General features: G+C 35.4%; 1 long non-coding RNA gene across 6 annotated transcripts; it reads right to left on the bottom strand.

Annotated features, from left to right (window-relative positions):
• Positions 1-14,298: 14,298 nt before the first annotated feature.
• Positions 14,299-24,452, bottom strand: LOC141706270 (uncharacterized). 6 transcript variants are annotated; one of them, XR_012568738.1, is made up of 6 exons: positions 24,228-24,452; positions 23,962-24,032; positions 23,476-23,540; positions 22,634-23,387; positions 22,349-22,430; positions 14,299-14,332 (listed from the first exon to the last, which is right to left on the bottom strand). It is a non-coding gene; the product is annotated as an uncharacterized LOC141706270 (long non-coding RNA). The 6 variants fall into 6 exon arrangements; XR_012568736.1 differs by having other exon boundaries at positions 14,299-14,342; XR_012568735.1 differs by having other exon boundaries at positions 14,299-14,352.
• Positions 24,453-26,070: the final 1,618 nt, after the last annotated feature.

Raw genomic sequence — 26,070 nt, forward strand, 5'->3', positions numbered from 1 at the left:
AACTACTAAATTCATTACAAGTTCTTCGATGTGCCAAAAAGAGACTATTACAATTGCAGCTAGAGCTATTACAATTGCAGGGGCATCAAATGCCCTTAATGTAAGAAATATAACTGTTTTGCTGGTACACGAATTGGTGAATCCTGCAAATCAGAATTAAGACAAAGGTTTCAATAAAACATAGTAGAAAAAATGTAAGAACTTCTTACTAGCAAATACCGGCACTAAAGTAATCATAGGAGCTCATGACTGCATTATGAGTACCAGAATTCATCGGAGCTTTAAAGAGCGAATCCACCATTCCCTTTCCTCCAGTAATGTCTTGTTGATCATCGGATATATCAAACGCGAGACCTTTCCATCTATCTGTAATAACCCCAATTTTTGGAAATTTTTGAAACCCTTATGAATAGTGTTTTTGCTGAATGAGAAAACTTTTCATGCCACACTATGTAGGGGTTCTGTTATGGATATTCTAAGATCGTATTAGTATTCCATAAAGTAAATAAGTGTATGTAAAGATCGTCAGAATCCAATTCCGAACACTTTGATTTTTTCTCGAAAATCCACCAGATACCGAAAGAATTGAGTATAAGGTAACATGATTAAAGGGATTTAAATTCAAGGATTATAAGAGAGGATTATAAAAAGGAATATAATGTATTGAGAAAGGTTAAGGGAACCCAAGTAATAAGATCCCGGGTGCGATTCCTCAAACGATCAACGAGAAAGAGAGTTAAGCGAACCGTAAAATAAATAAACGTCCAAGGGGCAAGCACATGCAAGTAACATGAGAAGGAAGCTTCTAATATAAGCTAAAACATGTGGTTAGAAGCAAGGTGACATCATCACACCACAAGAATGAGACATGTGGCAAAGTAGTGATGCAAGCAATGACATAAGCAAGTGAAAACAAGATATTTAGCCAATAATTAACCACAACCATGCATTCTTTGCACAAATATCAAGGCAAGACAAGCAAGCAAAATCTCTCCCCCATTTCTTTCTTCTTCCATTCGGCCTTTTCAAGAAATAAAGAAATAGATTTTCAAAACTCAAGTTCTAGGCCATGGAAAATTACAAGGTTTGTTTCCTTGGATCCTATATTTCATAACTTAGTTATACCATGAGTTTAAGATCAAGATTCCATGGTTTGCATAGCTAATCCACTCATCAAAGATGATGATGAATAGTAGTGAATAGTAACTTACTTTGATTTTCTTGATTTTCATGAAAGCTTAAGGTTGATTAAGCATAGATCAAGGTTCCTAGAGGCTTGTTAGTGACTACCCACTCTCCAAGGAAGGTATAAACTCTTGAACCCTTAGTTTTAAGTTTGGTTTGTTTGGATGATAATAGTGCTTAGATGAATGGGTTTAGTTTGATGTTGATGGATGTTGGATTGTTGTTGAATTGGTGATGATTTGGTGTAGTTTAAACTTTGGAAATCGTTAGGTTATAGCCGTCGTAATGCCCGATTTTCTATAAACTGTTTTGTGATTAACTGTTGGACCCGAACACCCACTTCTATAAACTAACCACTTCCATGCTTAGATAGGTTATGTTTCAAGCTTCGTTTTGATATGTGGTTTGCTTGAATCCGATGTACGGTTTAGGAGAAACGACCGTTTTACGTAACGGTGTTTCGCGAACGAACCTTTACCCCTCGCCTTACTTTGAAACCTTGGTTAAGGCCCTTAAATGACTAATTGGAGCATGAAACATTTATGTAGAGTGTGTTAGGCAGTTGATAAGACACTCGCGAAAGAATCGCCTTAAAACTCGTAATGGGTAAATTATTAAAAATGATGGAGCCGAGGGTACTCGAGCGATTTAAGTAAATCGTTAAGCGCAAAACGAGCGTTAGAGTCTGAGTCGGTTAGAGTATAGATTTACAAGTGACTTTGGTTTAATTCCAACTTACTTGTTGCTTATAGGTTACCAGACTCGTCCCGAGCCATTCGTAACCCCCAGTCGCTCAGGCAAGTTTTCTACCCGTTATACTGTTGTTGTGATGTAAATATATGTATATGCATTATCTTGTGATATTGCATGATTGTTATTAGCAAATTTTGCGATATATTGGAGCATGCTGATATGGTATATATGCATGTCTGTTTCGTAATCTGGTTATCTATCTGTTGATTTCAATGCTTATAGTTGCATAATACCTATGCTAGAAATAAGCAAGTAGTTGCGTATACCCTTAGTATAGGGGATAAAAGGTGAACATATTTCTAAATCGGGAGTCGATGTTCCCGAGTATATTATATATATATATATATATATATATATGGATATAGTTTTTAAAACTATTGATCGAATAAGGTTTATTCGATACCTTTATTTTACTTAATTGAATATTATTTTGAGTATTCATTCGAGGGCTTATGACTCAGTTTATTTTATTATTTGAATATTATTTGAATATTCATTCGAGGGCTTATGACTCAGTTTATTTTATTATTTGAATATTATTTGAATATTCATTCGAGGGCTTATGACTCAGTTTATATTATTATTGAATATTACTTGGATATTCATTTGAGGATGTATGACTCCTTTATTTTATGAATATTATTTATAGTATTCATTCGAGGTATTATGACTCCGCTTATTACTTAATAATATTCTTTATTGTATTAAAGAATAAGGTGTCGATAATCAAACTTATTTTTGATTATTCAAATAAAGATATTACTTTCGTATAAGTATATCTTTGATTATTTGCTACTCGTTTCAAGTATAAGTTTTAATACTTCTACTTCAATTATTTTTATAAAGATTATTCTTTATGGGAATATTATTTAAATAATAATATTCAGATATTTTCTAATATATTGGGACTGATTTATTTTGTTAAATCAGCATCACTCCAAACATTCTTAAATATGTTTTGCGAGTCTTCAAAATGATTTTTAAAAGTTAGAGCGGATCCCAAAACTCATTTTTATATTTAAGATCCTCCTTTCGAAGGGGATTTAAATACTCGCTCAAAACCTGAGGGATCCGGCTCTGTGGTGTGTTTTATATTCGCAACAAGGTTGCTGTCTTGATAAAAGAGTTTTTGATTACTTACCCAATACTCGGGAAGTAAAATTCTTGGAACAAGTTAATCCATTAACAGGCATCGCCTGGGAAATATCGGTGAGTTTTCCTTTCCAACTAGATACGACTTCTTGGTGGAGCCGTATCAACAAGTTTCTACTTGGGGAAAGGGGGGACGAGCTTTACGTTTCAGAGTCATGGATTTCATCTGAACTAGGAGTGGCGTAAGTGGTCGAGTAGCGCCGGCCCAGCCTTATTATATTGGCCCAAATGGCCTGGAAGTTCCGCTAAGGCGGTCCATTCCTTAGGAGTTCAGTGTTCGGTTGACAAGTAAATCCGACAGGTTCTCCTCTACATGTAGAAAATGGTGGGGTTGCACTACTACGACTGATCATCGTAAGTGGTCTTCCTGGCGCGGTAAACTCCCGTAATGAGTTCATCATCCAATTGGATATTTCTGCAACACTACCCAGAGCACTTCGATAGAAAGGCTACGGTTGGGCGATTGTTGAGTGTTGGCAGGGTCAAGTTTTCAAAATGATGTTTGCATCAAATGAAGTATCTCGTAACTTCATTTTATTTTGATGATATTTTAAAGATTTAATCTATTCAAATCTGGTCTTGTAGTCTCATCTATGTGATGAACTTTTGAACTAATTATAACTTGAACGGTGGTAGTTCAAGTAGTATTTAGAAAAGATATAAGTATATTGGAGTATCTTGTAACTTCATCTTTTAAACTTATATCTAGTAAATGATTGTCTTACGAATGACAAAGACTTTCAGAAAAACATTGAGACAAGGTTAGATATATGAGATCACCTTGCAACGATATTATTTATACAGTTATACACTGGGACTTTGTGTATATTATGCATGGAAGAGGACTTCCAATATTTTGAAAAGTATATATGTATATATATATACTGAATATTTTGCGACTTCATCGCATTAAGATATCAACTTGGTTCATTTCTTTTGACCAAGACTTTCATGAGTACTAAGAGAAGGCTCATATACTATTAATCATTATACATATTATTTTGATGGGCTTGCTGCTCACCCTTGCTTTCTTCTTTCATCACACAACATCAGATAGACAAGATGAACCGGACCAAGCTCCCGATTCGCAAGAGGTTAGGAGACGTTCCGCAGTTTTCTAGAAGCACTGATGCCGCCATAGCTGAGGTAGGAACTACCAATAGGCTAGGCTTTCGACTTTTGATGTATCAGATTATGTATATTTATGAATTGTAATAATGGCAAAGAAATGTAAATTTATTCAGAAACCTGTTTAAGGTGTATTGGCATATAATTGTGGAATAAAATGACTTGTGGTTATTTTTGGATGTTCATCTCTGAGACTATAACGTGTGGTGTGTGTGTTTATTGTGGGGTCACAGTACAGAGTAGTTGAGTAATTATTAAGATTGGGTGTTATTAAGGGAAATGGAACTCGTGACAACCCGGATCCCCGACCCCGGATTTGGGGGTGTTACAGAAATGGTATCAGAGCCAAGCGTTATAAACCTCAGAGATGATGGGACGTTAAGATAATAAGTTAACTAAGATAATAAGAACTCTTGCCAAGTTCATAGTCGGGCTACCTAACGTAGCACTGACAGTTAAAACCCTTATGGGAACCCTTATAAATATCATGATAGGAGCGTAGTTCGTTATCGTATATGGTAGCGGGACTCCGAACCCTGAGGTTGAGGAGCAACATCGCGATGATATTTTATTACTAATTGGAGATCGGATTGTGGATCCGATAGAGTGTCCTAATGCAGGACCGGATGATGTTGATATTGAGGATTAGCGGTTGAGGATGTTGTCCTAGAAGGGATAGTTGTTGAGGAGGATCCCATGGAGGATCCTGACAGGATTGGATAAAGGACCACTGATGAATTGATGACCATGGTTTGGTCGACTACTAGAGGTAGGATTGGCCGGTCACTACCGGAGGTTCGTTCAAGTTGTAAAGATAGTAGCCCCTTTAACGCGGCTTACTCGTAAGACTGAGAAGTTCGAATGGACAGAGAAATGCGAGAACAACTTTCAAAAACTGAAGCAGAGGTTGGTGATGGCCCCTATGCTGGCGTTGCCGGATGGAAAAGGAGATTTTGTGAAGTGTAGTGATGCTTCGCACAAGGGCTTAGGGTGCGTGCTTATGCAGCACGGTAAGGTAATCGCGTACATGTCAAGACAATTAAGGTAGTATGAAATTCGATATCCCCGCTCATGAGCTTAGGCTCGTGGCAATAGTTTACCCTAAAGATTGGAGGCACTACTTGTATGGAGAGAAGTGCGAGAATTACCTAAGCCATAAGTGCTCTAGTACATTTTTACGTAGAAAGAGCTCAACATACGCCAGAGGAGGCGGTTAGAGCTAATCAAGAATTATGATTGGGAGATTCTTTATCATTCGGGGAAAGCCAATATGGTGGCTGATGCCCTTAGTAAAAAGGAGAGACTCAAGATGATAATGTCTTTTGGAGAGTTTATAAGAGATTTTGAGAAAATGGAAATAGTAGTGAAGGTAACCGGAGCCGGTACCGAAAAGCTGTTTGAGATAGCAATACAGCCCGAATTATTGGAAAAGAACATATTGTGCCAGTAAAAGTGATGAATGAAGGCAGAGAGCCAACAAATAGATATGAGATTAATACCGAGAGAGATGATAAGGGAATAATGAGGTATTCCCATAGAATTTGGGTTCCAAATGTTTAAGAGCTTAAAGATGAAATCTTAGATGAAAGCTAGTTTGAGGAATAAGAGTTAGAGCAAACCCTGAACGTGATAGTCAGGGAGGTTGCCACCAAGACAAAAGGAACCCATAACATGATGAAGTGGAAAATGAGGATTTTAAATTAAAAGATGACCCCAATTATGGGGAGTAGGATGAAACATTTCATACTAAGGAAACAGAAAGTCGAGTAAGGAAAGGAGACCCGAGACGGTACTCCTATACGGCAATTCATGGACCTGTCTAGACAGAACTTAGACTATTATCCCCAACCACCACCTTGAGGAAACAATGTGGTATGAAATTCTTTCAGGACCTCTAAGTCGCTAAGCTCTCAGAGTTCCAAGGAACAAGCTGACCCAGTCGAGGCAAGACCCTGGCTAAAGGAAATAGAGGAATCATTTGAGATTCTAAATGATTGATGAACCACAAAAGACCGTTTTTGTCACTTACCCTCCTAAGAGAGAGACCACCCGCTGGTGAAAGACCAAGAAAGGCACGGAGCCAGAGGTTAGAATAAACTGATTTAAGTTCAGTCAATTGTTTTCGGGAAAGTAATTCCCAAAGATAAGGAGATAGTGTAAAAGCTTTAGAGCCAGAACAAAAGCAGACGAGTATGATGAATTATGAATCTAAGATGTAAAAGTTGTCAAGATTCGTTCTGAGGACACGAATCCAGAATGACGGGATGGTTGAAATCAATGCTTATGTAGTGTTGGTTCATGTAATGGTTGTAATGGAAACGAAAATAAAAAGAAATTGAAGTGGAAAGGAATATAAAGGCGATAAAGTTGGAGGAATGATAAGGAAGATGGGTATGAGGAAACCCTAAAGACTCGTAGCAATAGAAATAGAAAAGTATGTAATCGTCAGGATGAGGGTGATTTACCATGAGTTAAAATTGATGGTTGAAGGCCTAAGAGATACATATATTTTATCCCCTTTAAGTTGGGAGGATTCAAGGAAACCTTTCGATAGTTCGAAGGATAAATAATAAGACGCGGATAGACTAAGGAGACAAGAAAGTAAGAAAGTAGGAGAATTGGATGAAGGAAGTGACCTTCAATAATGTGAAATGTAAGACCGGTGGCTCGATACTCAGAAAGGGAGACGCCAGGTATGAGAGATATCCCAACATTGAGGTGACTGTTGAGATAAACAACAAAAGTAAATAAGGAATTATTAAGAAGAAGTTCACGTTGAACACGACCAATATCTTCCAGAACATCCATGTTATCATTACCAAATCAGGAAAGAAAAGCGCATGACCCTTGTTATCTTTTGGAGGCCATATGGATTGACCTCAATTTGAATAAGGATGCTATTATGAAGTTAGGTATAGACTATCGAGGTGGGAATGATGAATAAGATAATCTATCAAGGATATATGACTTGATTTGTCCAAGAAAGGATGCAAGTACCTTTTAAAGATGGGATTAAGGATATAACTTCGATAACTTAAAATGAATCCTAGGGGAATGCATAAAGGTTGGCATTTCACCCTTAATAGGGACAGTATGAGTTTTGACAGTATGATTTGGAAAGGGTTAATGTAACAACAACCTTTAAGAATCAGTGGGGAAATTTTTCAGAAGTATATAGACAATGGTTCTAGTAATAGTAAATGGTATTTTAATATGCCCTGTATCTAGGGAATACAGGAGGAACGATTGAAGGATAACCTTAGAGGTTTTACAAGGAGAAAGGTAATATTCAAAATTTTCAAGAATAGAAATGTTGATAAAGGAAATATGACGTAATTATATGTTGCCAAGTGGGGCACGTGTTAAACCACGAGAAAGTATGGATCGAACCAGTAATGGTCAAAATTATTCAGGGCAATTAGGACTTAAGATAAAAGATGTTCTAAGTATGATTGAGAGTCAGTCTTGATAGTGATTAGCCTCTAAAGAATGAGGCAATAACTTATGGAAAAATGGTGATAAATTTTTTATTTTTACTCATCAGACTTTAAAGAAAACATCTTCACATAAGCTGTGATTGAAATGAGATAGAAAATTATTTGGAGGTGGTTAAAATGACATTGACTGTAAGGAAATTTTACTATCAGGAAAGGCCAAAGAGGTGGCCGACACTTTAAAGGTAAAAAGATAATTATCGGCGCTCGTGCCAGGAGAATACAATGATAATGGTTAAAGCCGTGAAGATTGTATTATGATTTGAAAGATTGACATTCCTTCTGATGACTGTGCAATACCCAACCGTAATAGTAGTTGGTAAAGGTTTAATTTGTGTAATCGCCATGAACGGGCTATCTATCTTAGAAGGTCCTATCTTGAGATAAGCCAGGACCATGTTTCAAAAAGGACCAAACAAACCTTTGAGTTAAGTCTTCTATTGAAGGCATATGATTAAGAATGGTATTAACCTGCTATCGGTGCTTTGATTGAAACTCTTTTGCAATTTTATATGCTTCATGTCATGTATGTATGTCAGGATCAGGAGTGTACTCCATGAATCATGAATGGTGATTATGTTACCTCCTTAGAAGGATTTGATACGACATGTATGGACTCCGTATGGTTAGCTATTAAGACTTCATGGAAAATGAATGACGACAGTAGGTCAGTGGTGGACCATAGTAAGGCAGCAATGATTCTGCGAGTATTGAGCTGATTACAACCGTGAGAGTTGTATTGGAATGGGTGTTGAGATTGAGTACCACTAATCGGGTCGTGGTAGTGTATAAGTTATCATTGATAGACTAATTAAGTAGAGTATCTACCTAGTGAATAATTATTCTTTCTTATCAATAGAGAGTCGTATTATTATACGAGGAAGGTTGCGGTGCAAGCATAGAATTCTAGTAACGATGATGTCTAGAATGAGATCCCAGATTCGATTTTTGATGTCGAGGGAGTTTCAAAGGTGATTGTGTATAAGCTCGAGGAAGAGTGTGGGTCCATAGAATAATGGACGGGATAGCGAAAATATTTAGGCATGGGAAATACGAGGCTATAATGCTTAATGTTGATTTATATACGTATATGATTTGTTCTCCTATGACAAACCTCTATAGTTCAGAGGTAGGTTCCAAGCCAGATATTTTGTGGCAGTATATTTTTTTCATATATACAATTCTCTTCAATTCGTTCTTTTCTCTTCTTTTCATTTCATGTAAGCTGAGAAGAACAACCCTTCCAGAAAGGGGAGGTATTGCCGAATGACTATCTATCTGTGTGATAGAAGCCTAGTAGGATACCAGCTATTGTTTAATTACTTGTCAAGTACTAAAGGCTGGCCACCTTCTGTACTAACAATGCGATATAACAAGTGTTCATGATCATAGTGATCTCTCAATAAATTCTTTTACTTCTATATGAAGGATCAAGCTTTCGAAAATAGAAACAGCTGAAAAAGGAGTAATAAAGTTGTGGTAGTATTCGAAATGGAAACACATTCGTGATACTAAGGTTGGCATGGTTATTAAAAGGTTATAGAACGCTAACGAGCAAAAGTATAACCAGTATAATATTAGGAACGGAAGGTAGTAGTGATTACGAACTGGAAAAGAATGGGTATTGAGAAGCAAAAGCTCTAATGTTAAAGCTATAATGAGAGTCTGTGCAATAGACTTGAAAGAATTTGGAATGATCACTTAACACGGATTGAGTTTTCTTACGATAATAGATCGTATGTCAGGTATCGAGATGTCGTCTTATGAGATCCTTGAGGGAAGATAACGTCGATCTCCCTTATGTTAGAATGAAGTTGTAGAGCGCAAGATGCTCAGACCAGCAGTGGTCCAAAGGACCAAGGATTTAATAGATTTAATCAGAGGACGGCTGGTAGTAGCCCAAGATGGACATAAGAAGTATGTTGATTTGACACGAAAGGACAAAGAATAGGAAGTAGGGGACCTAGTGTTGTTATAGGTATTCCCTTGGAAAGGAAGGATGAGGTTCGGAAAGAAAGGGAAGCTAAGTCCACGAATTATTGGACCCTTGGATATATTAAGACATATTGGGAAGATAGCATATGAGCTAGCCCTACCCCCGAATATGTAGCAAGTTCATAACGTGTTCCACGTATCAATGTTAAGAAAATGTAATTCGGATGCCAGATAAATAGGGGCATATGAGTTCATAGACATGCAACCAGACGTAACCTATATGGAGCAACCAGGAAGGGTTATAGATCGAAAAGGGACAAGTGCTTAGGAGAAGGGTTATCAAACTAGTCAGAGTTTGGTGGTAGAACCACAATGTGGGAAAATTTACTCGAGAGTTAGAAAGTGCAATGCTAAGAGAGTATCCCTATTCATTTTCTATTTGATTCCGGGACGGAATCCTTTTAAGGAGGGGAGACTGTAATAACCCCAATTTTTGGAAATTTTTGAAACCCTTATGAATAGTGTTTTTGCTGAATGAGAAAACTTTTCATGCCACACTATGTAGGGGTTCTGTTATGGATATTCTAAGATCGTATTAGTATTCCATAAAGTAAATAAGTGTATGTAAAGATCGTCAGAATCCAATTCCGAACACTTTGATTTTTTCTCGAAAATCCACCAGATACCGAAAGAATTGAGTATAAGGTAACATGATTAAAGGGATTTAAATTCAAGGATTATAAGAGAGGATTATAAAAAGGAATATAATGTATTGAGAAAGGTTAAGGAAACCCAAGTAATAAGATCCCGGGTGCGATTCCTCAAACGATCAACGAGAAAGAGAGTTAAGCGAACCGTAAAATAAATAAACGTCCAAGGGGCAAGCACATGCAAGTAACATGAGAAGGAAGCTTCTAATATAAGCTAAAACATGTGGTTAGAAGCAAGGTGACATCATCACACCACAAGAATGAGACATGTGGCAAAGTAGTGATGCAAGCAATGACATAAGCAAGTGAAAACAAGATATTTAGCCAATAATTAACCACAACCATGCATTCTTTGCACAAATATCAAGGCAAGACAAGCAAGCAAAATCTCTCCCCCATTTCTTTCTTCTTCCATTCGGCCTTTTCAAGAAATAAAGAAATAGATTTTCAAAACTCAAGTTCTAGGCCATGGAAAATTACAAGGTTTGTTTCCTTGGATCCTATATTTCATAACTTAGTTATACCATGAGTTTAAGATCAAGATTCCATGGTTTGCATAGCTAATCCACTCATCAAAGATGATGATGAATAGTAGTGAATAGTAACTTACTTTGATTTTCTTGATTTTCATGAAAGCTTAAGGTTGATTAAGCATAGATCAAGGTTCCTAGAGGCTTGTTAGTGACTACCCACTCTCCAAGGAAGGTATAAACTCTTGAACCCTTAGTTTTAAGTTTGGTTTGTTTGGATGATAATAGTGCTTAGATGAATGGGTTTAGTTTGATGTTGATGGATGTTGGATTGTTGTTGAATTGGTGATGATTTGGTGTAGTTTAAACTTTGGAAATCGTTAGGTTATAGCCGTCGTAATGCCCGATTTTCTATAAACTGTTTTGTGATTAACTGTTGGACCCGAACACCCACTTCTATAAACTAACCACTTCCATGCTTAGATAGGTTATGTTTCAAGCTTCGTTTTGATATGTGGTTTTCTTGAATCCGATGTACGGTTTAGGAGAAACGACCGTTTTACGTAACGGTGTTTCGCGAACGAACCTTTACCCCTCGCCTTACTTTGAAACCTTGGTTAAGGCCCTTAAATGACTAATTGGAGCATGAAACATTTATGTAGAGTGTGTTAGGCAGTTGATAAGACACTCGCGAAAGAATCGCCTTAAAACTCGTAATGGGTAAATTATTAAAAATGATGGAGCCGAGGGTACTCGAGCGATTTAAGTAAATCGTTAAGCGCAAAACGAGCGTTAGAGTCTGAGTCGGTTAGAGTATAGATTTACAAGTGACTTTGGTTTAATTCCAACTTACTTGTTGCTTATAGGTTACCAGACTCGTCCCGAGCCATTCGTAACCCCCAGTCGCTCAGGCAAGTTTTCTACCCGTTATACTGTTGTTGTGATGTAAATATATGTATATGCATTATCTTGTGATATTGCATGATTGTTATTAGCAAATTTTGCGATATATTGGAGCATGCTGATATGGTATATATGCATGTCTGTTTCGTAATCTGGTTATCTATCTGTTGATTTCAATGCTTATAGTTGCATAATACCTATGCTAGAAATAAGCAAGTAGTTGCGTATACCCTTAGTATAGGGGATAAAAGGTGAACATATTTCTAAATCGGGAGTCGATGTTCCCGAGTATATTATATATATATATATATATATGGATATAGTTTTTAAAACTATTGATCGAATAAGGTTTATTCGATACCTTTATTTTACTTAATTGAATATTATTTTGAGTATTCATTCGAGGGCTTATGACTCAGTTTATTTTATTATTTGAATATTATTTGAATATTCATTCGAGGGCTTATGACTCAGTTTATTTTATTATTTGAATATTATTTGAATATTCATTCGAGGGCTTATGACTCAGTTTATATTATTATTGAATATTACTTGGATATTCATTTGAGGATGTATGACTCCTTTATTTTATGAATATTATTTATAGTATTCATTCGAGGTATTATGACTCCGCTTATTACTTAATAATATTCTTTATTGTATTAAAGAATAAGGTGTCGATAATCAAACTTATTTTTGATTATTCAAATAAAGATATTACTTTCGTATAAGTATATCTTTGATTATTTGCTACTCGTTTCAAGTATAAGTTTTAATACTTCTACTTCAATTATTTTTATAAAGATTATTCTTTATGGGAATATTATTTAAATAATAATATTCAGATATTTTCTAATATATTGGGACTGATTTATTTTGTTAAATCAGCATCACTCCAAACATTCTTAAAAATGTTTTGCGAGTCTTCAAAATGATTTTTAAAAGTTAGAGCGGATCCCAAAACTCATTTTTATATTTAAGATCCTCCTTTCGAAGGGGATTTAAATACTCGCTCAAAACCTGAGGGATCCGGCTCTGTGGTGTGTTTTATATTCGCAACAAGGTTGCTGTCTTGATAAAAGAGTTTTTGATTACTTACCCAATACTCGGGAAGTAAAATTCTTGGAACAAGTTAATCCATTAACAGGCATCGCCTGGGAAATATCGGTGAGTTTTCCTTTCCAACTAGATACGACTTCTTGGTGGAGCCGTATCAACAAGTTTCTACTTGGGGAAAGGGGGGACGAGCTTTACGTTTCAGAGTCATGGATTTCATCTGAACTAGGAGTGGCGTAAGTGGTCGAGTAGCGCCGGCCCAGCCTTATTATATTGGCCCAAATGGCCTGGAAGTTCCGCTAAGGCGGTCCATTCCTTAGGAGTTCAGTGTTCGGTTGACAAGTAAATCCGACAGGTTCTCCTCTACATGTAGAAAATGGTGGGGTTGCACTACTACGACTGATCATCGTAAGTGGTCTTCCTGGCGCGGTAAACTCCCGTAATGAGTTCATCATCCAATTGGATATTTCTGCAACACTACCCAGAGCACTTCGATAGAAAGGCTACGGTTGGGCGATTGCTGAGTGTTGGCAGGGTCAAGTTTTCAAAATGATGTTTGCATCAAATGAAGTATCTCGTAACTTCATTTTATTTTGATGATATTTTAAAGATTTAATCTATTCAAATCTGGTCTTGTAGTCTCATCTATGTGATGAACTTTTGAACTAATTATAACTTGAACGGTGGTAGTTCAAGTAGTATTTAGAAAAGATATAAGTATATTGGAGTATCTTGTAACTTCATCTTTTAAACTTATATCTAGTAAATGATTATCTTACGAATGACAAAGACTTTCAGAAAAACATTGAGACAAGGTTAGATATATGAGATCACCTTGCAACGATATTTTTTATACAGTTATACACTGGGACTTTGTGTATATTATGCATGGAAGAGGACTTCCAATATTTTGAAAAGTATATATGTATATATATATACTGAATATTTTGCGACTTCATCGCATTAAGATATCAACTTGGTTCATTTCTTTTGACCAAGACTTTCATGAGTACTAAGAGAAGGCTCATATACTATTAATCATTATACATATTATTTTGGTGGGCTTGCTGCTCACCCTTGCTTTCTTCTTTCATCACACAACATCAGATAGACAAGATGAACCGGACCAAGCTCCCGATTCGCAAGAGGTTAGGAGACGTTCCGCAGTTTTCTAGAAGCACTGATGCCGCCATAGCTGAGGTAGGAACTACCAATAGGCTAGGCTTTCAACTTTTGATGTATCAGATTATGTATATTTATGAATTGTAATAATGGCAAAGAAATGTAAATTTATTCAGAAACCTGTTTAAGGTGTATTGGCATATAATTGTGGAATAAAATGACTTGTGGTTATTTTTGGATGTTCATCTCTGAGACTATAACGTGTGGTGTGTGTGTTTATTGTGGGGTCACAGTACAGAGTAGTTGAGTAATTATTAAGATTGGGTGTTATTAAGGGAAATGGAACTCGTGACAACCCGGATCCCCGACCCCGGATTTGGGGGTGTTACACTATCCTTGCTGCTCTACTTTTCTTCATCAACTTCTGCCACAATCTTGAAATTGCTATAATAATTATTGATGCAAGAATTATTAAATCTCGCTTCTCTCAAGCTTTTGCCAGTGAAAGTTGAACGAAGAACAGAGGTTCCAACATTAGAGCTGTAAGTCATATGTCATAGACCTATTTGTATATTCGAGGATTCAACTCAACTCAAATAAGAATGTAATAAGTAAATAGTGGATCGACCGTCAGAGAGATCTCGCAAAGTAATATCTGTCAAAGGATTCAGAGACAATGTTCATCTACAGACTTGAGGAGTTAATTCACTGGAAGAAGTTCAAGAAGTTGATCATGCCTCAGTGATATAAATCAAGATCGTGGATTTAATCAAGTGACAGAGATCTCGTCAGGGTATCAATAAATTACAAGGATTTAATCTGAAGAAAATCAAAGTGTCAGAGTCAAGACATGAAGAAACGTCACGGAAGTTAGTCACTCATGAACCAGACAGTACATCGAGTGTCAACGTTGAAGTGGTGGAATTGATTCATAATTTTCAGTGATTTTCGGAAGATTTGCAGAAGAATGGTTGCTGCTCAAGACTAGAATTAATTCTCTATTAATTAATTAATTCATCTAATTTAATTAAGAAAATAAATTATATCTGTGAAGAATAATTTATTTATTAATTGAATTAATTGATTAATTAATTCTGATTTAATTCTAGGAATTTTAGGAATTTTCAGAAGTTTAATTGGATTAAATTTAAGCTTTAAATCAGCAAGACAATTGAAAATGAACTAGCATGACAATCAGGATTGTCATACCGATTGTCATGCTAGGCCATTTTACATTGTCATACCGAAAGTTACATCAGGAGGGTGATTGTCTTGCTAGTTCATTCTGATTGTCTTGCTAGTTCATTCAGATTGTCTTGCTAGTTCATTCAATTGTCCTACCGAAAGTCATACAAGCTTAAAGGATTGTCATTCCAATTCAATTAACTCAGCTGTTGATAAATAGAAGCAGAAGTCATTTTAACAAAAAGAGAGAAGACAAGAACAAAGAGCAGCCGCCTCTGAAAAATATAACATCCTTCATCTGCTTTATTCAAGATCATAATTTCTAGATTGTAATGTTAAATCTAATCCACTAGAAATCTTTATCTTGTTCTTGTGTATCAATCTAGCGGATTAAAATCCCTAGAACTTAATCTCAAATCGCGTTTAGCATTTGATTCTAATTATTGCAAAAATAGAAAAAGTTCATGTCGAATTTATTCTAGATTTGTGATAATTGATTTGAGATTAATACCTTGTAATCGATACAGTTGTTGTAACACATTTCAAGTTTAATAATATTTTTATTTAACTTGAATTTTGTTTCACATTTTTTATTCCGCATTTTATTCGATTATTTGGTACCGTTTGTATTCAACCCCCCTTCTACAAACACATTGGGACCCAACAATTGGTATCAGAGCCTTCTGATTAACGAACAAATCAAGATCCTAGACTTTTGTGATTTTTCAACTCCTTGAATTTTTATTTATTCAAAAATTCATAATGACTTCACATAAAGTTGGAACCGTTAAAATTCCACAATTTGATAAAGAGAATTATATCATGTGGAAGAAGAAGATGCTATTATTTTTACAAGTTGCAAATCCCAAATATTCAAACTTGTTAAAGAAGGGTATAAAAACTCCGATGGTTATTGAACCGGAGGTAATAATAGATGGTGTGGTGACTACTGAAGCTAGAACCTATCCAAAAGAGCCTGAAGATTTTACTCCTGCTGAGAAGGAAGAAGCCTCCTTGGATGCCAGCCTTCAATTAATATTAATTGATTCCCTTGATCCCTTGATGAACAGACATGTGATGAACTGTAAAAATTCCAAACACATGTGGGAAACTATTGAGGTGATTAATGAAGGCACAGAGGAAGTTAGGGAGAACAAGTTGGAAATCCTAACCTCTGAATATGAACATTTCAAATCAAATCCAGGAGAAGGAATTACTGAAGTGTTTGAGAGGTACAATGCGTTGATCAACAACCTGAACATCAATGGAAAGTATTATTCAATCAGGGAGGTCAACAAAAAGTTCCTTTTAACACTGCCAGCTCATCTTGAACATAGAATCACTGCCATTAGAGAAGCTAGAGATCTGAGTGAGATTTCTTTGGACAGGCTCTATGGAGTGTTGAAAACTTATGAGTTGGAGCAGATTCAACAAAAGGAAGTCTACGGGAAGGATAGAATGGTCAGCACATCTAATGCACTTGTAGCTGAAGGTCAACAACAACAACAATCTCAACAGTTAGAAAGAATGGTACAGTTTTCCAAGGGTGAGGAAAATGAGTTAGTAGCAGAATATGATCCTCCTACTACAAATCAATCAAGTGATGATTTTTATTCCTTGGAAGAGCTGGAGCAATTGGAAGATGAATCAATGGCCCAAATTGTCAAGAGATTCTCCCATGTCAGATTCAGGAGGAATCCCAAGTTTAAGTACAAGTCCAACTACAACAAATTCCAGAAAGGTGGATCTTCATCCTCTAACACCAGCAGTGGTGGGTACAAAACATGAATGGTTGATCGGAGCACCATTAGATGCTATAACTGTAATGAGTTGGGACACTTTGCCACAGAATGTAGGAAGCCAAAGCAAGTAAGAAAGAACTCTGAAAGGGCTTATCTGGCAAAGGGAAGAAGCTGGGATGATACTGACAGTGAAGATGAAGATGAAGGAAATCTTGCTCTTATGGCTATTGATGGAAAAGCTTCATCGTCAAGAATAGAGGTAAAACTTTCTGATGCTGAAATGGTTTATCATCTAAGAGGTAACTTAGATTGTGCACGTCGTGATAATGAACTGTTAAGTTTACAGATCACAGACCTTGAGAAAGAGGTCAATGAATTAAGACTTGTGCACATTAATCAAGACAAATTAAAAGAACAGGTATCTTTTCTAGAGAATAGAGTTGACTGTTATAGAAAACTCGAAACTATTCTCAAAGACAAGATCACCGGTCTTGAGACTAAGGTTAGAGCCTACTTCAATTCTTGTTCGAAGGCTAAAGAGTTCTACAGTAAGCAAGCTGTTAATCAAACATCTGGAATAGGTTATGATTACAATGCTGCTATTGGAGAATTAGGCATAAACTCCCCTCCTCATGTATGTGCTAAAGGGAGGGAAGTACCACATGTGCTTAAGGGTGTTGATGAACCCCTCTATAAAGCATCAATTGCTGAACCATTTGATGCGACCTCTTCTGTTATTCATGAAGAAATACGTGCTGAAGATCATGCTAATGAGAAGATTGTTTCCAAGTCAAGTGAGTCGAAAGTTCCAGTCAAAGTTGTGAAAGCAACTGAGACTAACTCAGACACACATGAGTTGGATAACAATAATGCCATGTCTACCATGCATAAATTGCCTGCTGTTAATCACTCTCATAAAGCATGTGGTGTTGCTAATTGTATGTCTTGTGCTTTTAATATGATGTATGCTTATTTTAATGGTAAGCATGTGTCTAATGATAAGACTACTCCTCGTCAGCATGTGAATAACAAGAAGCATGATAGGTCTAAGACTGCTAGTCCTTCTAAGGCTAGAAAGGAGACATTTGTGCCTAAGCTTAAACAGAAATTTGTTAAGGCTGTTTACAAGGTCAAATGTTCAGTCATTGAGAAAGTTGAGACAATTAAAATTAAAAATGTTGTGTTGCCTGATAAAGGACAGTTCTACAAGTATGCCGGACCCAACCAAGTTTGGGTTCCGAAGAAGGTCTAATCCATTTGAAGTGCAGGGCATTAAACAGGTGTAACCGGTAGTGTGAATTCTTGACAAGTGGATCATCAAGATATATGACCGGAGATAGAGCCCTGCTATCAAATGTGGATTGAGAAAGCTGGCCCCATGGTTACCTTTGGAGATAACAGCAAAGGTTTATCCGAGGGATATGGCTGTTTGCAAGCTGGGAATGTTATCATTGTAATTTTGTATATTGTGCTAGGTTATTATCAGGAAGCAGTATCTAACATATAGCACCAGTGACGAGACTTGAGAATATTACGACATATCAGGCACTTGCTGCTCATTACACTTGGAATTGTACTCTAGTAAGATGTGTACAAGTGTACTCCTGGTTGGTGAGTTAAAAAGGGAAGTCAGTGCACCACAGTTCATGGACTTTGCAGCTGCAGATCTATTGGACTATGCAATCTCTTCTTCACAATCTCACTTCAGGTTGGTATGAACTAGTATACTGCTCAAGCAATCGTCAAGGACATGGTATGGCACTCTAACTGCAGTTACAATTTTATATGAATAAGTAGAGTCGTCATATTTATAACTCTCTTATCACTAGGCACAATCATATTGTTTTATATGTGTAGTGGTATATTGATAATGCAACATAACAATTAGTATCTAAAGTACTTGACAAGTATCGGTCAATGATATCTTGTTAACATTATGTTGCAGATATTTGTAAGCTTTTGACATGAATGAGAATTACTTAGACTTTACCCTAAGTGATCAATGTTTTATCAAAAACTCATTCATATTAAAAAACAAAATCAAACTTCTTTCTAGATTAGTGATTTCTTATTTCATGTAAAATCTTTTGAAATCACTATTGTAAATCATTTTCTCTCTATTACCATATATTCTGTGTTACAGGTTCAGTCTCCAATGACTTTCTTTCATTGACAGTCATGAGGTTGAAAACCCACAACGTCTATCCCAGACTGTAAAGACAAACACAAAAACAGAACCAACCAACACTCTCTTACCACTAAATGTAGTATGAATGAGCGTGAGGGAGATAGTGCCTAGTGCACCACATAAGGAAGGTTCTGTAGTCAACCCAGTAGCTCTGTCTCCTACATAGATGAGTAGTATTTAAACCGAGACAACTGCTAGCCCCCATACATCTTCTCAAAAAGATGTAATGGCTGAAAAGGCACAAAAACAGTTACTAGATTCATTCTCTCAACAGGGTGAGTCTATTGAATTTTGCCTGTCGGCCAAGGTATCCGATGTAGTGTCACCACTTCAAACATAAACAATTCTTGATGCACAAGGAGAGGTTACACACACAAAGGATGAGTTGACGGAAACAAGAGTTTCGACCATTTTAAGGTCAGATTCGATTGTTCAAGGTTCGTTAGTGGACCAATTGCCTTTACAGGTGTTAGGAGAGGATACTGATCCAAAAGCCATATGTCAGTGGTCAGTGTCTACCTCCCCAGGCTTAAATCCCCTGGATGCATCTGCGGATAGTGGATCTGACATAGGTGCAGATCGGCAACTTGTTGACAATGATTCAGATATTACCTGATGAGTCACAAGGAAATGTCTTCACAGACATTAGAAGGGAACCTTGATCTTTATGCTAAAATCTTTGGATCATTGTTTACCTTCCCAGAATTCAAATCTGGAACCCTAAAAGGGAAACTATTAACTTGTAAATTATGACTCAGATTCATCTGACGAGTTTAACAAGGATGGGGATTTGCGAACTCCCATTGCACCACCTGTGACCTCCTTAAGGATGGCTAAGGTGATTTTCCTTGCAGGTACAGCTGGATTATGGAGCTATGAGAGAAGAGTGATACACTTGTGAGAATGAGTGTAAACACGAGTGGAGAGAAGAGTGAAACACATGTGAGGTACACTAAAACATAATCACACACTCACAGTGAGGAAGAAACAGAAACTACTTGTTATTTCTTTTCCAACCAAGTGAAATATGAGAACTCCTTCAGACGACGGCATACATTCCTTCTTTAAGGGGGAGATAAAAGCTTAAGTAATAGTTTGGAGGATTCCTCAACTAAGGGGGAGAAATAGCAGGGAGGAAGAAAAAGATCCTACATGTACACTACACCACACCATTGTTGTTTCTAACTACGGATCCTATTGTACGGGAGAGGTGGTAAACACAAGGTGATTTTCTGATAAGGGAAGAAGCTGTTAGGGGAGTACCATTGATTTTTATCTGCGGATCCTATTGTACGGGAGAGGTGGTAAAACGAAGGTGATCTTCTTTAATCAGTTGATTCTCATAGGGGGAGAAGCAAGAGATATGGGCTTCTCAACAGGAAATGTGGTTGTACAAATGAAGATGGAACTACTTGAAGATATGTTCAGTCTAGAGGAACATCTACTTGAAATCTGGAAAATGTTATATCTCATCCAGAACTTTTCTGCTATTTACTTTGCATGTATGTTTATATCTTTTTCTTATTTGTTAGTTGAGTTATCCTCTAGGTATTTGTGTGTTATTTTCTAACAAACAAATAGGGGGAGATTGTAAGTCATATGTCATAGACCTATTTGTATATTCGAGGATTCAACTCAACTCAAATAAGAATGTAATAAGTAAATAGTGGATCGACCGTCAGAGAGATCTCGCAAAGTAATATCTGTCAAAGGATTCAGAGACAATGTTCATCTACAGACTTGAGGAGTTAATTCACTGGAAGAAGTTCAAGAAGTTGATCATGCCTCAGTGATATAAATCAAGATCGTGGATTTAATCAAGTGACAGAGATCTCGTCAGGGTATCAATAAATTACAAGGATTTAATCTGAAGAAAATCAAAGTGTCAGAGTCAAGACATGAAGAAACGTCACGGAAGTTAGTCACTCATGAACCAGACAGTACATCGAGTGTCAACGTTGAAGTGGTGGAATTGATTCATAATTTTCAGTGATTTTCGGAAGATTTGCAGAAGAATGGTTGCTGCTCAAGACTAGAATTAATTCTCTATTAATTAATTAATTCATCTAATTTAATTAAGAAAATAAATTATATCTGTGAAGAATAATTTATTTATTAATTGAATTAATTGATTAATTAATTCTGATTTAATTCTAGGAATTTTAGGAATTTTCAGAAGTTTAATTGGATTAAATTTAAGCTTTAAATCAGCAAGACAATTGAAAATGAACTAGCATGACAATCAGGATTGTCATACCGATTGTCATGCTAGGCCATTTTACATTGTCATACCGAAAGTTACATCAGGAGGGTGATTGTCTTGCTAGTTCATTCTGATTGTCTTGCTAGTTCATTCAGATTGTCTTGCTAGTTCATTCAATTGTCCTACCGAAAGTCATACAAGCTTAAAGGATTGTCATTCCAATTCAATTAACTCAGCTGTTGATAAATAGAAGCAGAAGTCATTTTAACAAAAAGAGAGAAGACAAGAACAAAGAGCAGCCGCCTCTGAAAAATATAACATCCTTCATCTGCTTTATTCAAGATCATAATTTCTAGATTGTAATGTTAAATCTAATCCACTAGAAATCTTTATCTTGTTCTTGTGTATCAATCTAGCGGATTAAAATCCCTAGAACTTAATCTCAAATCGCGTTTAGCATTTGATTCTAATTATTGCAAAAATAGAAAAAGTTCATGTCGAATTTATTCTAGATTTGTGATAATTGATTTGAGATTAATACCTTGTAATCGATACAGTTGTTGTAACACATTTCAAGTTTAATAATATTTTTATTTAACTTGAATTTTGTTTCACATTTTTTATTCCGCATTTTATTCGATTATTTGGTACCGTTTGTATTCAACCCCCCTTCTACAAACACATTGGGACCCAACAAGAGCTATTCTGAAACACATAATTTCCCTTGTACATGCCCAATGAGCCACATAATTTAACACAAATTACCGACTCCATGATCTCTATTCGATAACTACAAAAAGTACATAAAAAACTAATCCAAGTAAGTTACACTAACATCAATCTTAATATTGCAGGACACAGAAAACAGGAGAGACGAACGGAGAACAGTAAATTTATAAAACAGACAATGGAGTCTGGATTATTTATTAAACTAATACTAGTTTATTTATTAAATCATATATACTAGTCTGGATTATTTAGAGAACAGACAATATATAAATAAACTAATACTAGTTTATTTATTATATTTTTCTCTCAATATAATATTTCCTTGTACTAATGGAGTCTGGAGAAAATGGGTATGCATTCTTGAACTGCTTTAGCCAGCTAATTTACATGTACCTCAGAGTTTTGGCTAAGTGACCAAACTGTAGGAGATGCTGAAACTAAGCTGCTTTAGATAATCAGATTGCTTGATGGCCCTCTGCATTATTTTCAGATCTAAAGTATTATATTATTATCATGCATTCACATCTATATTATAAAGATTACTCAATAACTAGTACATACGTATATAATTGTTTTTTTCATTGTCTGCACTAGTGACCAGGCTGAATATTACAATATTACATTCATTACGTAACATACAAGATATTTGCAGTAGACTAAACAAAGAATTTAAGATACCTCAGTCAAGATATTCATCTTTTCTTGAGTCTTCTGTCTTAACTTTTCTACCAGCAACGATCTTTGAATTGCAGTTAATGCCTTGGTGTAGCTTTGCAAGGAGACCAAAGTGCAAAAGTACAAACAACTATCCAAGATTAATATCAATATAACAGCGATAGCTTACATCTGTTCTGGGCATTTGCTCTCGTTGAATGTAGTAATTTTATATTGTTAGTAGTTGTAATCTTAATGCTCAAATTCTTAATTGTTCTCTTTGTTTGTTTAGAGCAAAGGTCCACTATTCAAACAGTAAAAATATCACAGAATAAGAACTAGAATCTAAACGGTGCAAACACGTTACCTTTTCCCAGTCAACCTGGTAGGGGTCTCTGTAATTTTAATTTACAATAATAAATTAACCAGTGTCAGTGGTTGTACTATAGTCGAAGACTCGTAGTAGACCCATTTATATATATTTACAATGATACATATTAATATCAAAATAACGATAGAGATTTATTTAATAATGAAAAAAAGAGTTAGTAAGTTATCCGTGTTTTTTCTGCAATCTGTCTCAAGATAATATCCAAGACTCTCAGGGCCTTTTGAGAGTTCTCCGTGTCTTGACCTTTCAAAGCATTTCCAATGGCCTGGACTGAAATCTTTTCTGCAAAACTAGTATTCACTTTCATTGCTTTGGATAGGGAGGAAATGCCTTATCCTCTTGGTGTCACTCCCATTAGGACTACCACTTTCACCATTCTCCTGAGTCCTAAAAACATGTTCCTTCCCATCAGCATCAAAGAAAAAATCTAATTATATTTCACGATATATACAGAGATCATTAAAAAACACTTCACCTCTCTGAATTGACTGCATCAAGTATAACTGTGAACTCCATCTGCCTACATAGCAAGTTTGTTTCCTGCATTTGATCCACTATTGATGACATTAAAAGCGAGAACTGGCAACACCAACTTCTTGTTACCAACTAAATTTCCATATGCTCCAATTGATAAGATAAATATAATCAGTTCTAGTTTGTTTTCTGAATACTGTTTTCAGTTGACAACTAAGAAATATCCGAGAAAACAATAATTTTACAGCAGAATTAAATCTAACAAATTACAACAGAACATACAATGAATATAACAAACAAGAACACTATAAATTTAAAAAAATTCTTCCAAAAACAAAAATTCTATACAATTAGCTGCAATCTATTGTTTAATCATTATATACCAAAAACCCAACATACAATCATAGAACATGCTCAAATATTATGAACCAAATCCAATAATATAAGAAACAAATATGAGAAATTAAAAAACAATATAATTATAGACCTCAGCTCTGAATATAGGAAACAAATCCTTGCTTAAAGATTCAATGGCCATAACTGTATGTAAGAAAGGTCCTGTACAGAATAAATTCAAATAAATTAGTAACTTAAAAACATCGAAGTAAATGAAAACACCATACAGTGCTCCAATTAGGGTTTCGATTTCAAAGACCCCCAATTTCAAAAATTAGAGTTTCAATTTAAAAAGCCCAAATTAAAATTAAATGAAGAGAAGACCTTAATTCAAGGTTATATAATAAATTTACTTACTAATTCGAGTTTCTAAAAAGCCAAAAGACCCTAATTCGAGCTAATCCTCTTACCAACAGAGCAAAGAGTAGCGGAGGTGTGATGGGAAGAGTGGAGGTAAGCAGAGGGTCGAGATGTAGAGGTTAGCCGAGAGAGAGAGTTTTGTTGAGAGGGCTGAAAGAAAGAGTTGAGACAGAGAATTGTTTTTGTTTAGTCTGTCTAAAAGATTGATCGAAAAAGGGGGAAGCGTAAAATTTGCAAAGGGGGAGAAATTTTGGGAATAAGCGGGGAAGAATTTGACTAAGCGGGAAAATAATATTTTTGATTAAAAACATTGTTTTTTTAGTTTTTTTTTTAATTTTAAAAATTATAATTTTACAAAAATTAAAAATACGATTTAAATTTATATAAAATGTATGTCTAAATATGTTTAACTAAATAAAATACTATATTTTATATTTTAAATAAATACTAAAATTTTAAAGTTATTGTATTTATTTTGATAATATATCTATTTTTATAATCTCAAAAATAATTTAATATAATGAAACGCTTTAACGAAAAACCTATATTTCGATTAAAAAATATTTTTTTTAGATTTTTTTTAATTTTCAAAATTTATAATTTTACAAAAATTCAAAATATGATTTAAACTTATATAAAATGTATGTCTAAATATGTTAAATTAAATAAAATATTACATTTTATATTTTAAGGAAATAAATGACTAAAATGTTAAAGTTATTGTATTTGCTCTGATAATATATCTATTTTTATAATCTCAAAAATAACTTAATATAATGCAACGCTTAAACGTGGTGTTGCACGTCACAACACTAACAATTTTACTAACACAGTACATTTCTGTTTAATGCAATGCTTTTTGACTAGTGTTGGAGAAGATTAAGAATAATCATACCTAACAGAACGCTTTCTTTGCAACACTCAAAAAAAGCATAGCACTTGAGCACTTATGGCGTAGTGCATCAAGCTCTAGTGGCAAATGTGTCCGATAATATTGTGCAAGACATGTCTGTATAATAACAAGACTAAGTCATATTGACGGCCCTAAAATTAAGTTATTTGATAATCAATATTTGTATTCTATAATTATATTCCTTGAGTCTATAAAAATATTTAGTAGATTAGACTAGGCGATTTTTCTGTGAACAGTTTCAAGCTAAGGAATAAACTCTGGAAGAAGATCAAGTCATGATCATGCCTCAGAGAAAAGATGTAGAAACTTGAAATTGAATAATGCCATTCTATGAAAAATGTTATAAGTCAAGATATCGACAAGTCACAGATCAATGTATACCAAGAAGTCAGTCGAGAAGTTCAAAATGACTTTCAGAGAAGTCCCATGAGATAGCGACAAGTCATTTCTGCATGTAGATATCTCAGAGATATCGACAAGTCAAATGAAGATATAGAGAACTGGAGATATTTACAAGTCAATACCTCATATAGAGATCTCAGAGATATCTATAAGTCAAAATGTGTATATAGAGATCTTAGAGATATTGACAAGTCATTTCTGCATGTACAGATCTCAGAGATATCGACAAGTCAATTCCTTATGTGGAGAACTCAAGATGTCAACAAGTCAAAAGCCTATGTAGAGAACTGGAAATATCGACAAGTCATTCTTCATGTAGAGAACTAGAGACCTCGATTAGTCATTTACATATGTCGAGAACTCGAGATATCGATAAGTTGGTATACTTATACATATGTCACTTCTCTACAAAACAAATAGAGATCTCGACATACTATCTCAAATTCGGAATACATACAAGTTCATGATTCAAGATTATCAGTCAACAAACAATTCATTCACTGAATTAGAAAGTCTAGAAAAGTA

This window comes from Apium graveolens, chromosome 2 (genome assembly GCF_009905375.1).
Source record: "Apium graveolens cultivar Ventura chromosome 2, ASM990537v1, whole genome shotgun sequence".
NCBI lineage: Eukaryota > Viridiplantae > Streptophyta > Magnoliopsida > Apiales > Apiaceae > Apium > Apium graveolens.